At 45.3% G+C, this 11,636-nt stretch overlaps 1 protein-coding gene across 2 annotated transcripts in view; it reads right to left on the bottom strand.

Moving 5' to 3' along the window:
- CAPSL (calcyphosine like) overlaps positions 1 to 8,086 on the bottom strand; it is a 153,473-nt gene extending 145,387 nt beyond the window's left edge. For both annotated transcript variants that reach the window (XM_069627126.1, XM_069627125.1), the window contains exon 1: positions 7,977 to 8,086. The gene's annotated coding sequence lies outside the window, so the exon portion shown is untranslated. The remainder of the gene's footprint in view (positions 1 to 7,976) is intronic.
- Between the last annotated feature and the right edge of the window lie 3,550 nt (positions 8,087 to 11,636).

Genomic DNA, 11,636 nt, shown 5'->3' on the forward strand with positions numbered 1-11,636 from the left:
GCTTAGCACACTCATCCAGTATGTGGATGATCGGTTGGTATGTAGTGAAAATGAACATCAGTGCAGGAGGGATTCTGTTGCATTATTGCAATTGATGGCTCACAAAGGGTACAAGGCAGATAAAAATAAGCTACAATACTTCCAACAGGACGCACTATACTTGGGACAACTCATTTTTGCAAACAGGGAAAAATATTATCGGACAGGGCGGGTGCAGTACGTGCCGCCCCTAGGCCCAGTACTGTGTAGGAAATGTAGCAGTTTTTTGGGCTTATGTAATTATTGTAGGACATGGATCCTAGACTACGCAGTCTACACGATGCCACTGTTACAAAGTCTCAGGGAAGGACAGAGGACTTAAAAGTAAATTAGAATGGACTGACAAAATGACTAGACAATTTGAGGACTTAAGATATTTGCACGGCCCCTGATTTAGCAACTCTGGATTATTTACAGGAGTTTTATTTATTTTCCCACTCTGATGAACGGCTCATGTATTGACGGGAGGCATATTATATGTTGATGGGTCATAAATAAGCACACAGGGGTGGTAGTGGTGTGCGGTAAAGGGGGGGAAATAGTGACCACCCCCGTAAAAAGCAAGACCATGGTTTCATACACCGGATTACCCATATTATAACAGGACTATTATTACCTGGGAACTGATCAAGCCCATGTTTGAAGATCCATATGAGGTGGTGTTCTGTACTCCTCTTGCTGTCCGTATGAAGGAATTAGATATTGGGTGCATCTCGGATGTACGAAGGGCACTTGAGACAAGGCAAAGCTTAAACAACAGAGTAAGATAAAGGATCCATGCCAGGGTGGTGTGCAGTGGCACACGCCTGATGTTTTCTTTTACCTTTCTTTTCTTTTTTCATTTTTTATTGTTATTTCTTTTTATCTTTTTACAATGTTTTGATTTTTAAAAACATTTTAAGATCCAGAACTAGTGGAAAAAGGGTCTCTTTCAATCCCTCCCTGCCCCTCTCCCTTTCCCTCTCTCTCCCTCTTTCATTCCTTTATCTCTCTTTATCTCTCTCTTTCTTTTTCTCTCTTTCTTGATAACCTTCTTCTCCACTCCAGGAATAAGCAAAGATGGCTGACCGACCTCTCTGTTATGTAGGGATAATGATAATAAAGATGTTATTTATTCTAGAAATGTAGTACTAGTATAAATTGCTTTGTGCGACACTGGTCGTGGATGTTGGAGTGGATGAAGGTATGTCTGTTATATTGGGTTGGCCATTTAAAGGGAGAGGATGGACAGAGAAAGAAAAATGCTGAATATGTCTATAAAAATAAATACAAAATGGCTCACTTTTTGCCGGCCTCTCCTATAAGTTTTCTTAGACAAATGAAACGGGAAGTATGAATGACGTATGATTTATATAAGGGGATGGGCTTTGATGTCATTTCTGATATCGAGTACCCAGAATCCTCCAATAGCTGGTACTCTGATATGTGAATTGCAGGAAGGACTATAATCAATGAAAGCTGTTACATGTGTGCACTTATCCCGCACACATCAAGGGCTCCTAAGGTTTTAGTTCCACATCCAGTCCCAATTCCAGAGGCACAATGCCTGGTACATCCTGCACTATGGGGAATAAAGGGCACATTCCAGGCACACAGCGGGCAGTTGAGGAGCACTGGTCTATACATAGCTGCAAAGCCAACACAAAATACTGCCAGTGTCTACAAGCACCATATTTTTCCCTTGGGAGGTTACTCAAATGGCAACGACAAATGGCATGACACCACAGTGACATGCCCGGCAGATGGATTTATCGAGTACAGTGGAGAATCAATATCCTAAATAGAGAATATAGAGACTTGCACTAAATGAACAACAGTAGCCACCCAAGACGCTTTGGGACCCCTCTCCAAAGGACCTCCAGACATCCAAAGATAAGCTAAATAAGACATGACTGAAATGGGCATCGTGGAACACCAGAGGCTTTTCTCACCTTATTAAAACCAGTGATATAAATCCGGGCGATTATGATCTTATGTGACTACAAGAAACTTGGTTATGTGACAAACCTACCTTTGACGGATACGAGATATCTCTGAGTCCGGCAACAAAAGGTAAAAAAGGACGACCGACCTCAGGCTTATTAACTGTGGCCAAATCAGGAAGTGCACTGAACCTCATCAAAACAATCTCATCAAACACCTTCTCCCAAGAGCTTCTCATAGGGTGGCAGGTCCCAGAAAAGACACTTCATGTAAACAAACCATCAAAATTGGTAATAATCAATATATCTTGGAACCCACAACTGGTTACCAACAAGAAATGTATTGACAGATATCAGACCTGATCGATGATGCATATATTAACCAGTAATGTGATTATTTGTGGAGATTTAAACACATCCTGCATAAGAGTCGATCATCAGTCGCGGGGCCTAACACAAGAAAACACCCAAACATCTAGAGGCACCATGTGGGCATCACTCATGGCATCTAAGGATATGCACATGTTGAATAGCCACATGAAGAGGGTTATATCACCACATGCAACATGGGAGAGTGAAGACCGTTCTTCCATAATAGACTACATCTTTGTCTCAAGAATTTTCCTCCCTTTTGTTACAACATTCGAAGTAAAAAAGACATTAAACAGTAACCATCACCTGTTATACATGGAATGGGCGGCTACTACACCAGGTGAGAGGCAGATTATGCCAGCGGCCGTATCTGTATGTAGCAGAGGAAATAGATTAAAATTGGTAACGCATAGTATCAGAAAACTCACAACAGATTTTGTACAAGTGGGGTATACACCCTTTTTAGAGCAACACCGTAAAAACCTTGAAAGAGCTTTCCACAGCCTCTGAACACTCTACATGTATTTAACGCAGAACTTGTGGAGAGAAAAAAAGTCTGAGGAAGACCATACGAGCGGCAAGAAAATCAAAACAACTGAATGATGAGGCTACTGCACTAACAGAGAAAAGGAATTATAAGAAATGGCTGCGCCTGCATAGATCAACCAGGTACCAAATGGATTCCCAGGCAATGCTCAGAGTGATTTGTGGTCAGAAAACTAGCGCCTTTTTGGTAAAATCAACAGGCTGTATTTCCAGCAATTCCCAGGTGAATCCCATAAGCGAACAACGTTGGATACACCACTTTGAGAACCTATATGCTGTAAAAGAGCACCTCAAACTAACCAGAGATTACATTAGAAGGACGGGACCCTGGGCCTTCCCATACGAGTTCCAAGACATCGAAGAGCATATTCAAAAGCTAAAAAGCTCACAAGCCCCTGGGTCTGATGGCCTAATAAACGTGTACGTCAACAGGATGCAACAACCCTTTGCAAACAGGATTTGTTAAGGACATTGGTACCGCATTAAATATTCTATTACTTAATACATTGAAAGGTCGTGTGCGGGAAGACAAACAGAGATCTTTATAGCCTTCATGGACCTGGTCGCTGTCCAGTCATTTGGTCGAAAGCCAAATGGTTGACGGAATTTGGTCGAAAGCCAAATGGTCGAATTTTTTATTTATTTATATATATATATTTTTTAGGTTTTCGTTTAGGGGAAAAAAAGGGTTTTTTAGAAAAAAAGGGGGTTGGGGGGATTCCCCCCCCCCAAAAAAAAGTGAAAATACAAAAAAAAAAAAAAAAAAAAAATCGACCATTTGTCTTTCGACCAAATGGTGTCGACCATTTGTCCTGTCCACCTTTTTTTTCGACCAAATGACTGGTAACCGACCTGGTCCAGGCCTTCGACCAAGTAAATCAGCACAATCTCTGGGAAAAACTAGATGCTCTGAACTGCCCAGAATCACTAATGGCCCCATTAGTAGCCTTGCACTCCGGTACAACAATGAGAGTTTGCTTGGCTCAGTCTGATCTCCTTCTGGACAAAATTACTATGGAAAGGGGAGTTAAACAGGGCTGTCCTATGGCTCCGGCCTTGTTTAACTTCTTTTTGGTGGACATAAAGAAATCAGATCCCTTGGTCAGATCATTTCCACCGACAGTGGGGGTTCCAGTTATCTCGCCTACTCTACACAGACGACTTGGTCTTGATAGATCAAACGGATTGATAATAAACAAAGTCAAAACCAAGAGTGTGAGATTTGGAAATTCGAACAGAGGGAAAAACGTCATACTTGGTACTTGGACAGGGTGCAAATCGCACCAGTTCAATCATTCAAATACCTTGGTGTGTGGCTTAGTGACACCCAATCTGAAATTTCAATGATAAATCATTTAAGAGGGAAAAGTGAATCAATAGCTAGTCAAGCACTAGCTCTAAACAAAACATTTGGTCGCTTTGCGATACTCCAAGTAATAAACTACTATAAATCGAAAGTGATCCCCTCCTTGACCTATGGAGCAGAGGCAATGTTTAACATCCCGAGTACGGTATGGCCTTGGGTAGAGGGCCGGTTTTGGAAAAAAGTTCTGGGCCTTCCAATAACGACTCCAATCCAGATTATACATCTTGAGTTAGGTCTTCCCTCTCTTGTTATTGTTATTGTTAGTGTATTTGTACCGCGCCAAAGCCAGAGGGCATCCAGGCGCCAAAAGAAACAAGGATGAGGAGTACCAGAGGGAGTGGCGGCAGGATGTATTCATTGTACACAAATAGAGCGGTTTTCAACTGCTTTCTGAAAGCCAAGTGATTTCCGTTTTGCGTAACTGTGCAGGTAGAGCATTCCAAGCCTGTGCCCCCTGTACATGAAAGGCACGGCCATATCCACAAGCTTGCTTAACGCAGTGTACCTCCAGCAGACAATCCTCAGATGATCGTAGTTTTCTTATGGGTTGGTAGACGTTCACTCTGTCTTTCAAGTAGGCTGGGGCGTTTCCAAAGATGCACGTACGGCAAATTGACAGGTTTAAACTGAATCCGCGCCATGAACGGCAACCAGTGCCGTTTCTAAAAGCCACAGTTGACTGGAACAACCTAGCCCTCTATAGGACATTTTTAGTCTCCCCCGACCTCTGATCCTGGACCTAATTCACAAGGAATTAACATCTCGGAACAGTTTGATGTTGAACAACTGAGCACAGAAAAACACAGATAAACAATGAAATCGGGGGCTCCCTCGAAATGTTATTTTCAAACACAAGTACAAAGAAAAAAACTGAAGGAGAACGACTGGGTCCAGACTTTGGAATCTGCGGCCAGTTATCAGTCTGTGGCACACCTGGCAACGGAGCCGCGGAAATTAAATGTTCCACCAAAATATTTAGCACAGTTTCCAAATTGAATGTACCGGGACCAATTTCTGAGAGCAAGATTAAATCTCTTACCAACAAACGAGATTCTGGCAATGCAAGGCATAACCCAACAGAACAAGTGTCATTTTTGCAAAGAGGATTCATCTGTGCAAACGCTAAAGTACCTTCTTTTATTTTGTCCAGGGCTAAAAAACGAGCAAATAAAAATTCGGTCATTTGATGTCCGAGTATTTGGTACAGGACCCAGAATATTGGTGGACTGTTTTGAGGTGCAAAGACCTCGTAGGTGATCGCACTTGTTAAACTCTTGATTAAATTGTTTAAGGATACTTTGAGATTTTAAGCATAAATTACGTTGGATGGAATGGAATACATTTATTTTCTATTTTGCTAAAAAAAAAATTGGAAATCAATTAAATGCAAATAAAACAATTAAACAAATTGTATGTCCCAGTCTGATCCTGGTATCCACTTTCTTATCTCTATTAGCTGCTGAGCCCGGCCATATTTCTCCTGTGTGGCTATGTTCATATATTTTATTTGTGGTAAGCTTCTGGGTTTAGAGAGAAACTATCACGATGTGCAGTTATGCAGCCACCGCAGGATTCCCCAAAAACGCAGGATAGTTCTGAAGGGCTGGAATGACTGAAGGGGACAGACAGGTATGGCAGACATGACACACTATCAAAGAGTGCATCAAACCTGCTCAAAGGTGTATTTGCAGACTCCACTCACGAATGTGCATCTCCTTTGAAACTTCCAATAAGTGACATTATTGTATTAGTATAGATCAGTCCCAAAAGAAATAGAGGTGCGACAGTATTGAAAACAAGGACACTGAGCTAGTAAATGTATATGCCAGCCTTGCTTCAGAGTGGTGATTCAGGAACGAGTCCAGCAGCCCGGTTGTGTAGTAATGAAAGCTTCTAAAGCTTCCCACCAGTGAGCGCTATTGTGGTTCAGGAGGGTGAAGGAGAAGAAACTCCATGCCCATGCAGTCTTTATCCTCTCTACTGCAGCATGCCAGTCTCCCCTTAGCTCGCCCTCGCGTGAAGCCATGCCCAGCATATCATACAAGCTCAATATACAAGCTTCAACACTGTCACAAATATGAACTATTGGCTTATGCAATGCTTGTTGGTGGCTTTGCATCAGACATTTAGCTCTGCTAGGTGAGCCCCTCCTCCTTATCCATTCCCGATGTGTGCGAATTACACCTAAAGAATGTTCAGCATTGGTGTTGTATGTTTAGACATTTGCCTTAGAATAAATTATACCCAGCACACTGAGACACTATTTGAAACTACACACTATAACCTGCTAATGTCTATCTGTGTCTCAGTGCTTTTGCAAAATGTCTTCCAGAATAACCCAGACTTTTCTTTGAGCATCCCAGACCTACTGGAATGTCTTCCAGAATACCAGAGGAAACACCCAGAACGGTCTGGGTATCTTCTGGGCACTAGAGCCCTTACGAGATTGCTATGTATGACTTTGATTGGCAGCCATTAGAAGCCATTTCTCTTTGCAAATGCTGTATCCTTGTACTGCTTCATCATGGCAGAGGATTGTGTGAGTCCTCCTATGCCCCACTGTGTGGCCCTTTCAACGAAAAGGGCATACTGCGTGCTAAAGAGGTGTAAAAAGGGGCACAGTCGAGCCATAGGCAAATTGGTTTGTTTAGGGGTTTGTAAAGCGCATGGGATGGGGTGTGGCGATGGGGTTTGGGTGTATTGGGTCAGGCCAGCAATAATCATAGCTCCACTACTTTTTTGCGTACACTTTGACCACTGCATATACCATGCCGACCAACACCTAAGGTTTCGCACTTGCCTCTCCTTCTACCACCACTCACCATACCTCCCCTCTATATCTAGACCAGAACCATGCTCAAAGAGGTCACCAAAATGGCAGAAGAACTATACTAAACCACTTTATATTAAATCAGTACCTAGATTTTTTGCCATGTGATAAAGTGTTTACGTTTAAAAGCACTTGTAATAATAAAAGCCCAAATTCACTTCACGTTAACCCTTTCCATTCTATGGCGGAAAGTTCAATTGGTCCATTATAAATGTATGTCTGAACATTTAGCCATCAGCTATGGAGAACAATTTCAGTTGATCGCATGTACATCTTGAAAGGCGAATGTACCTTGTTTGCTCAACAGGTTACATGCAGTGCAATACCCAAAAAACAATGTCACAAACGGATCAAGTAGAAACTATGACTACCGACAAAACTGTAATATTTCCTCTTCTCTTCTAAGAAGTCGCTGTCGACACGACTTTGGGACTTTTGATACACAATTTATCTACGAAGCATGAAAGAGGAAGTAAAGCAACGGACGGTTCACTTCTCATATTCATCCTTTGAATTTCTCTTTGCAAGCAATGTGCAAGAAACAAAAAGTACAAACCAAGCGTGTCCACTTTTTAAATGATTCAACGACGTAGATAGTATTTTCCAAAACACTTTTGAATGGGAAATCCCCACTGAAAAAGTCTTTGTAAAACAAGCCCCCAAACGTACCCGGTATACTTTAATACACCAGATGTCCCCGTGCGCGAAGACGGCTGCACCTTACTTCAGAGTAGGTCATTTACTTGCATGACTTTTTAAGAACTGCTCAACAGGCGATGCGTCATTTCGTTATGCGTTTTGCTTTTAAATCAATAAATGTCAGTTCAAGATAACATTCGAAGGCATCCTGTTTGATCAAAGGTCGATAAAAAAAAAAGAATCAAGAAAGCGGACGGTTTACCTTCAGCGCTGAGTCTCTGTATCGTGCTCCTTCCAGTTGAAACTAGGGACTCGCCACATTCATTTTGAGGAAAGACGCCCCTCCTTCGGATGACCCATTCAGCGCTGCCATTGGGTTAATCTCGTCGGAGTGAAGACTCCCTGGACGCTGATTGGAGAAGTGTACTGTCAGTCATCGGGGTTGTTGCCATACGTTCCCAGTGGTTCCTACGCTCGGGGCTCCGTTGCTAAGGAAGCACAGGCAGCTTAAGGAGGACAAACATTAGAGGCCGGTCGTGCTAGGCGTGTGATGCTGGCAGCTCTGTGTAAATCACACTGTCACTTATTAATGTTCAACTACAGTAGTAGTGATGGTGTGTGTGGAAACACTTTGGCCTATACTTTCAGCTTGTGTTTTGGTGTCATGTTCTGCTTATAAACCGGTTCTTATTAAAAATATATGAACCATAACTCCAGCTCGTCTTTCAAGCTTCCCTTTCACCACAAACTATCCAGCAGATCTTGGTAGCTTGAATATGCAGAGATGGCTGCTGACCACACATGCAAATGGTGTGATAGTGCCAGTTCCTATAGAAGTGCAACTGTTGAAACGGAAGTCTGTTTAGCCTGTGCTTCTCTGCTCAATTAAGCAGGGTTGCAACATTTTAAGCAAACACAAAGTTGTAAACATTCTGGAAGAATGATCATTTTAAGTGTGGGGTATCACACATGCCTCTCTGCTGTGTTTCCTTCCTCCAACCCGTTAGTAAATAAAAGGATACAGACTTTGCAGATGCCTTTTGTTTCTTACCATTAGAAGTCGACCTGTCTCAGCAGCATTTGGAATATACTACACACAACACGAGCTTATTCTGATTCTGCCCTACTCTCATTCCCCTTCCCTCCCTACCTGTTCACACCGGATGCATAGCTGCGGGAGGCGCCGTCATGGCCCTACAAGAGCTGCGCCATTAGGGGCTGCCTTGTGGGCCACGGAGGGGGTGGAGGGTACTTTGATGTCACTACTGCTCTGCTGTGGCTTCCGGAGGAGAGTGTGGGGATCAAGGGGTAGGGGCGCAGCAGAGGAAGGTGAGGTATTTCCTCTGGGACGTCATTTCACCAAAATGCCAGGGTTAGCGGAAGTGACGTCACACGACCCTTGAACCCCCTGGTGACATCACAGGAAGTGATGTCATTTGGCCCCACCCCAAGTGAGGTCACGGGAAGTGATGGCAAACGACCTTCAGATTTTTCCGATGCGTCTAGCACCCGTGTTTCCAGGCGCTCTCATTTCAGCCAGATATAAGAACTGAGGCACAGAGGGAGGCATGATTTGCCCACAATCACACATTTGGGGAATGTCATTTTCCAGATTCAACATGGGGTTGTTGTGGCCTTAAAGGACGACAGGATGCTGTAGTGGGCTTTAACTGTCTTTATTACAAGACAAACAGGTGGGCATAAACTTGGCACGCTGCAACAGAGGAACTACTCACAGTTCAGTTCAGGGCCCTACCAGTTGCATCACTGGGGGCAAGGTGTGCGCAAAGATGGCAGGCTGCAAGCTCCAGGGCTCCCATGTGGCCTCCTCTGGCTTTGGAGTTATGCCCTGGAAGCTGGTGTCATTAGGCTCTTCAGGGCCTCAGTTCCGATGGCTCCTCAACAGGAGCAGCGCTCTCAGTCGACCTCCTGGTCTGGCGTTCGCCAACACTGGCGGGAACGCTGTCTCGTGGAGCGCCGGCTCATGAGATCTCGTTAAGTCCAGATCTCACGAGACCACGCTCCCGCGGTCACGTGACGTTCCCACACACCTCCTTTACTGGGAAAAAGGATGGATGGTCATTCCATGACAAAGTCTGCAAACTTGCTGGGTCTCCTTCTCTCTCTCTGTGGTCTACTCTGTTCTGGACATGGGGCAGGACTGCAGGAACGCTCTTGAAGGGGTGCAGTTGATTCGGGTTCTCCTTGTCTTGCTCTTCGCTGTGACTCCCTGAGTGGGGTTGAAGAGTTGGGGCTAGAGAACTCGTTGCCGTGGTGTGACCCCGAGTTATCTCTTTCTGAGAGGTGAGAGTTTTCAGATGTCTCCTGGTGGTCTTGATCTTCTCTGGCTTCCCAGTGTGGCTGTTCAATGGATCCTTTCCTGCGGTACATGGCCACCCTTTCTAGATTCCATTTCCTTCCGTCGCTGGTGCAAATGTGGTTTGACCCTTTCTCCAGGATTTCTATGGGACTGCTGTATCTGGAGCCAGTCGAAGTGTCTTTGTGGGGAAGTCGCCTTTGTTAACTACTGTGTGGCGATCGGCTCGACACAAGTCCCCTTGAGTCTTCATGGCTTCTTTGTTACGCTGCATGCGGAAAACTACATCTTCCATGTCACTTCTTCGTCGGCCCTCACTTGGTGGAGCCACAGTGGTACCAGTGTGGATGCTGCCCTTCTCCCCCTTAGCAGATGGAATGGCGAAACACCTGTGACGGCGTTGGGGGTGATGCGGTGGGCTGCTACAGCTTCCTTGACTGTCTTGTACGGGTCTAGGCTCGAGGCATGCGCCAGTTGCAGCGCCCCTTTGATGAAGCGGTTTGCCCGCTCAACCAGGCCATTGGCCTGTGGGTGGTAAAGACTTGCTCTCCGCTGTCGAATGTTGTTGAGTTTGAGGAATTTCTCCATTTCTCGAGAGACCAGCTGGACTCCGTTGTCCGTGACGAGTTCTTCTGGTAGGCCTTCCCGCGATGTCTGCGGTGAAGTCAACCTCGACCCATTTGGAGAAATAGTCAACCATGACTATCCTGTATTTGTGTTCTGGGGGCACGTTGTCCAACGGCCCAATGAAATCCAAACCTAGTTTGCGCCATACCCCCTGGAGACTTCGGTGGGAAGCATGGGAGCTTGCCTCACAGCTAGGCACTTGTCACTGTTGGTGTACTCATGGCACCTTTCGACCATTTGTCGTATGTCCTGGTCCATGCCCGGCCACCAGTAGGCGTCGCGTATCCTGCGTCTGGTCATGTTGCACCCCAGATGGCCTGAGTGTGCTCTGCACAGTATCACTTTGCGGATTCCGCTGGGCGGGATGACTTGATCGCCTCTGAGAATGAGACCGTTCATGGTGGTGATTTCCTCGTTCACCTTCCAGTAAGGACGAAGGCCTTCGGGGATCGCTCTCTCGTCGGGCCACCCTTCGCGAACCCAGACACCTACGCGCCGTAGGCCGTCGTCCTGCTCGAATTCCTCCTGCCAGTGGCGCTCACTCAGGTCCATGTACTCGCAGTTCCTCAAGTCACTGATGGAGGCTACGACACACTCATCTTCCAAGAATGTGGTACCAGGGGCATTTTGGTCCAGGAGCCTGGACATGCAGTCCGCTTGTGTGTTTTTCCAACCCGCAATGTGCACTATCTCGTATGTATATTCTTGAAGCTTTGCGGCTATCCTGGCCAGCCTCGGGGTGGTGGTCTTGGTGCCGCCCGGGCTCAGCATGTGAATGAGGGGTTTGTGGTCGGTGATCAACCTGAATCCCGTGCCCCAAACATAAGATCTGAAGTAGTCGACGGCCCATGCACATGCCAACATTTCTTTCTCAACGGTGGAGTAATTCTTCTCCGATGATGATAGCGCTTTTGATGCAAACGCCACAATGTTTTCAGTGTCTCCCTTTTTCTGGGTCAAGGTGGCCCCCAGGCCGTA

Source organism: Ambystoma mexicanum, chromosome 6p (genome assembly GCF_040938575.1).
Source record: "Ambystoma mexicanum isolate Mex_15411 chromosome 6p, UKY_AmexF1_1, whole genome shotgun sequence".
NCBI classification, from domain to species: Eukaryota; Metazoa; Chordata; class Amphibia; order Caudata; family Ambystomatidae; genus Ambystoma; species Ambystoma mexicanum.